We start from the raw sequence: 6,386 nt of genomic DNA on the forward strand, positions 1-6,386 counted from the left end.
GACAAGGGAGCTAAAACCATCCAGTGGAAGAAAGACAGCATTTTCAACCATTGGTGCTGGCACAACTGGTTGTTATCATGTAGAAGAATGCGAATCGATCCATACTTATCTCCTTGTACTAAGGTCAAATCTAAGTGGATCAAGGAACTTCACATAAAACCAGAGACACTGAAACTTATAGAGGAGAAAGTGGGGAAAAGCCTTGAAGATATGGGCACAGGGGAAAAATTCCTGAACAGAACAGCAATGGCTTGTGCTGTAAGATCGAGAATTGACAAATGGGACCTAATAAAACTCCAAAGTTTCTGCAAGGCAAAAGACACCGTCAATAAGACAAAAAGACCACCAACAGATTGGGAAAGGATCTTTACCTATCCTAAATCAGATAGGGGACTAATATCCAACATATATAAAGAACTCAAGAAGGTGGTCTTCAGAAAATCAAATAACCCCATTAAAAAATGGGGCTCAGAACTGAACAAAGAATTCTCACCTGAGGAATACCGAATGGCAGAGAGACACCTGAAAAAAATGTTCAACATCCTTAATCATCAGGGAAATGCAAATCAAAACAACCCTGAGATTCCACCTCACACCAGTCAGAATGGCTAAGATCAATAATTCAGGTGACAGCAGATGCTGGCGTGGATGTGGAGAAAGAGGAACACTCCTCCATTGTTGGTGGGAGTGCAGGCTTGTACAACCACTCTGGAAATCAGTCTGGCGGTTCCTCAGAAAATTGGACATAGTACTACCGGAGGATCCAGCAATACCTCTCCTGGGCATATATCCAGAAGATGCCCCAACTGGTAAGAAGGACACATGCTCCACTATGTTCATAGCAGCCTTATTTATAATAGCCAGAAGCTGGAAAGAACCTAGATGCCCCTCAACAGAGGAATGGATACAGAAAATGTGGTACATCTACACAATGGAGTACTACTCAGCTATTAAAAAGAATGAATTTATGAAATTCCTAGCCAAATGGATGGACCTGGAGAGCATCATCATGAGTGAGGTAACACATTCACAAAGAAACTCACACAATATGTACTCACTGATAAGTGGATATTAGCCCCAAACCTAGGATACCCAAGATATAAGATATAATTTGCTAAACACATGAAACTCAAGAAGAATGAATACTGAAGTGTGGACACTATGCCCCTCCTTAGATTTGGGAACAAAACACCCATGGAAGGAGTTACAGAGACAAAGTTTGGAGCTGAGATGAAAGGATGGACCATGTAGAGACTGCCATATCCAGGGATCCACCCCATAATCAGCATCCAAACGCTGACACCATTGCATACACTAGCAAGATTTTATCGAAAGGACCCAGATATAGCTGTCTCTTGTGAGACTATGCCGGGGCCTAGGAAACACAGAAGTGGATGCTCACAGTCAGCTAATGGATGGATCATAGGGCTTCCAATGGAGGAGCTAGAGAAAGTACCCAAAGAGCTAAAGGGATCTGCAACCCTATAGGTGGAACAACATTATGAACTAACCAGTACCCCGGAGCTCTTGACTCTAGCTGCATATATATCAAAAGATGGCCTAGTCGGCCATCACTGGAAAGAGAGGCCCATTGGACTTGCAAATTTTATATGCCCCAGTACAGGGGAACACCAGGGCCAAAAAGGGGGAGTGGGTGGGCAGGGGAGTGGGGGTGGGTGGATATGGGGGACTTTTGGTATAGCATTGGAAATGTAAATGAGCTAAATACCTAATAAAAAATGGAAAAAAAAAGAAAATTCAATGACAAAAACTACAGATTAGACAAGATTAATTATAAACTGTTAATTATTTTAGAAAATTCCTGGAAGATATTCATTGGTTTTGGCTCTACTTTGAATTAAATCCTCAAGAGTTAGTAAAGGCTATAATGAGAATACCTTTACACATTAAACCTAACAGTTCTCTGGTTTATGTATGTGGTAAAATTAAACAAGTTTTACATATTATAACATAAATCATATTATTATGATTCTGTACAATCCTATAGAGCAAACTACTGTAGAAAAATCTAATTGTACTTTAAGTGAGATAATAATAAAAGTAAGCAGGGATATGAGATCTCCTAGAGATGCTTTAGTAATGGTTTATTGTCATAAAAACTTTTGAATGTCAGTGAGAGTCGTAAAGCTCTTGAATCCTACCATGGAAAGTACAAAGGGGAAGAAAAAGAAAACAGCAAGGCAGTTGAAAATCGAATGATGAACCCATTACATGGGAATAGCTCAAAAGAAAGAGGTGAAAAACCTTTTACTGCTTAAAACTTCATCCTGGCTATGGTATTCATATTAACTATACAGGTCATAATGCTTTTTTTTTCCCCAAACACCCGCAACTATCACAGGGATAAGTGGAGGAAATATAACCATCTCTACAGTAGCTAATGAAGCCTTTTGGTACCCTGGTTGTCTTGATTTACTGTTATATGTCATCCATTCATAAGGCACATTTGGGGATATGTCCCATATTAGAGTTTCTTTTTTTTCTTTGAATTTTTATTAGATATTTTCTTCCTTTACATTTCAAAAGCTATCCCTAAACCCCCCATACCCTCCCCTCGCCCTGCTCCCCACCCACCCACTCCTGCTTCCTGTCACTGGCATCCCCCTGTACTTGAGCATATGTTCTTCGCAAGACCAATGGCCTCTGTTCCCTTTGATGGCTAACTAGGCCACCCTCTGCTATATATGCAACTAGAGACACAGTTCTGAGCGGAGGGGGGGGGAGGGGGGAGGGGAACTGGTGAGTTCATATTGTTGTTCCTCCTATAAGGTTGTAGACATCTTTAGCTCATTGGGTACTTTTTCTATCTCCTTCATTAGGTGCCCTGTGCTCCATCCAATAGATGACTGAGCATCCACCTCTGTATTTGCCAGGCACTGGAATAGCCTCCCGTAAGAGAGTTATGTCAGAATCCTGTTCAGCAAAATCTTCCTGGCATATGCAATAGCGTCTGGGTTTGGTGGTTATAGTTTCTTTTATGCAGTCCAAAGTGGCTTTAACAGATGGACAGATGTCATTCATTTACTCATGCATAGAGCAGAGCCAACATTAGTTGCTTTGCACATACCACACTTTTCATTAATATATAAATACTAAGAAGTTCCAACAATCTTACTTTTTAAACATTGTTGATTTTCAGAATAAAGCACCAGACAACAAGAAAGTTACTATCATTCTGACAAGATTCTCCTCTTAGATGAGAAGTCCAAAATCACTTCCAGAGTTCTGCCTGGCACAGATGTTTCCTCAAAATATGCATCCAAGACAGTTTCAAAGACACTAGCCATAGGTATTCCAGACTCAATGACTGCATCAGGAAGGCTTGTTGATTTCTGGTTACAGATGTTGCCAAAAGGCTTGAACACTGAATGAAAGAGCCAGCTCTCCCAAGACTTCGCCAATATACCTATTTTCTTAGTCTCTACAAACATGTTGTTGTTGACACCTAAGAGGAAGATTTCTGTAGATAGCAATTCTTTCATTACTGTGAGAGGTGGAGAGGATGGTTGCTGTTGCCAGATTTTGGTCATATAGGAAGGTTGGTTGCAGTTTTTAGATGGTCAAGGATGAAACAAAAATATTCATTGATCTCTTTGTGAGACTCTCTCTCTCCTCTCTCCTTTCCCTTCTGTCTAGTGTTAGGGTGTGAAACTAGGGGTAATTAAGTGGGGAAAAGGAAAAGAAAGGTAGAATATTGTATCTCCTTTTAAAATATAAAAGTGATATAAGTTTGAACTTTCTTAGGTTAGTAATGATTTTAGAAATGATTGAAAAGTTATTGTTATAAAGATCTAATTAGATTTATAATAATTAATATAAGATGTATGTTTAATTACTTATGTCTTTGAGAATTATTCACCAAAAAGCTGTTAAATACTTTACATGAGTAAAAAGATAGGTTTTTTTGGTTCCCAAGAAAATCCTTTCCCAAATTCAGTGATTTAGACAGGAATCCCAAACCATCAGAAGGTTTAGAAGGTGGCTGCTTGCTAAAATTAGAGTAATTCTCCTTATCACTGGGAAGAGAAACATGTGTCCCTTCAACTCATATAGAACTGGTACCTATTGCCATGTCATAGTCAATGCTGGATACAAGAATTTCTGAATGATTTCCTGGAAGAGAGTTTTAGCAAATTAGAATTTCCCTTTTCCATTTAACCCATTGAGTGACTATTTTGGTTTCATTACTTTGCCTATTTTCATGTTCATTTAAGTGGCCTGTCTCCTGATAGTCTGTGTCCATGATTACATTTTTAAATTGATAATAATAGAGCTTGAATTTAAAATCCTTAGTTTAAGCTTCTACACTTAAAAGGCTACTGATATATATTGTTAGTAATAATTAAGAAATTCTTGTTTGAAGTCAGTCATCATACAAATGATAAAATCATTTAGTGCATTAGGAACAAACACTGTGGCCATGCTCTGAATTGATGCACTTAAATACGTCGAGAAGCCTAACATCATCTCCTGTACATGTGTTGCAGCTTAAGCTTAGAATAACTAACAGGCAAAAGGCAAAGATTATTTTCTATTTTGATAGTCTTTATAGATATAGGTAGTTCTCATACACTCAGTGACCTTGAGAATGTGGCATGTAAGATATTTTAATAAAAGAGCTTTTTGTGATAGACAAATCAAGTAAGGCAGCACTTTGTATCTGATCTAGAGAAAACTGTGGGCAAAAGTCAATTTTCTCCTTGAGTTTGCTACAAATGTGTGAAAACTGGCCACTAGGATGTAAAGAGCCCTTTATCTTGACTGATGAAAATATACAGATGAAACTTTGGACAAGCAACATACTGAATAGGAAATTACGCCAAATTTCCTATAAAAGGCAGGAGATTCCTAAAAAATTCTGGTTCACAGTCAGAATTTCTGGGCATGGCTGCCAAATGGATGTCTGCACTGACACAGATAAACTTTGAGACACTCTCCAAGGAGTCATTATTTCTTTGTCTTTATTTAAAACAGAAGCTACTTGCTCTAAACAAACTTGTTACTCAAGTGAAAATTTTCCCTCACAGGTATTTCATGTGTTTGAAAAATAGATTAATGATAGGGATTCCTAAATCCAGAGTTAACAATTATCAGTGAAGTTCTGATAATATCATGTTCACAGACGTTAAAATTAACGTTTCCTTAGGTTGTCTTCAAAGTCTCAATTTGAAATGCAGTTTTAATTTCGCTCATTTTACATAATCCCTTTACAGAACTTGGACTAAATAAGATAGAATAGAAGTAATTTACTGAAAGCTATGAATACAAATGAACTAGACACTGTAGTATTAATTCTTGCCTTGACAATTCTCATAAGTTTAATTGTTGTGTGCCATTTAAAGTTATTAGAGATAAATTTGTTTTCTTGGACTAAAAGCAGAAAATGTTGGTGTAACATACACCAATGCGTATTGTATCAAATGTCTTGGAAATTGTTTCCTATAATTCACAATTTTTAGTTGCCACAAAGTTCTGCAACATGTTAATTTTGAGTGGTTATACCTGCAATGCTTTCTTTTCAGCCTTTTCACTTTTCAGTTAGTTGGCCTCCTAGGAGGTAACCTGTGGGGAACAGCCTGAATTGTTTTTCATACTAAAGGATTCTTGATTCTTATGGTTAGCCAATTCATCCCAGGAGAAGATCAACCCAGAGCTATTGTTGTCTGTAGTCTTTGCTGAAGTCATGGTGCCTTTGGCTAGTGAAGAATGTGAACAAACATAATTCCAAACTTGTTTTGCACTTGAATAGAAGGCCTCAGTAGCAGAGTTCCTATGAAAAAATAGTTTCAAAATTCCCAAAGTCATCCTGAATTTCTTAGAATAATCAGTGTGACAGACTGAGTCATCAACAAACACAAAACATGCATACTTACAAAAACATGAACCAAGCATATATGTACTGGACTCTATTTGTTCTGCATCAAGCAGACCCGTGATCTAAAGGATGTTCTCTTGGATTTTTATCTTCAGACTCCTGCAAATTTCCAATTTTTTCTATGCTTTTTCCTATAACATCAGTACATGTTATTACAAAATCTCTGAAGAATTTAACCATGAAGGAGATGTTGTAATTGGTGCATTTTTCCCACTTCACACATTCTACTCTTTGAAGAAAATGTCACATTCAACTATCCCATATTACTATTTGGACAATGTCATACAGTAAGTTCAATTATTTATTTTTTGAGTTCAGAATTTTTATATCTACAATGGTATAATCATTAAAATTTACTAATCTTTTATATTGTATTTTGGCCAATTCACTCTTAGAATTTCTAAAATCTTTACATCAGTTTTATGTTCCTTCTAAATTATTATCCTCACTCAGAGGGAAAGGAAATCGAAACTTAAACTGAGTTCCTTTT

This window comes from Mus musculus, chromosome 17 (assembly GCF_000001635.26).
Source record: "Mus musculus strain C57BL/6J chromosome 17, GRCm38.p6 C57BL/6J".
NCBI classification, from domain to species: Eukaryota; Metazoa; Chordata; class Mammalia; order Rodentia; family Muridae; genus Mus; species Mus musculus.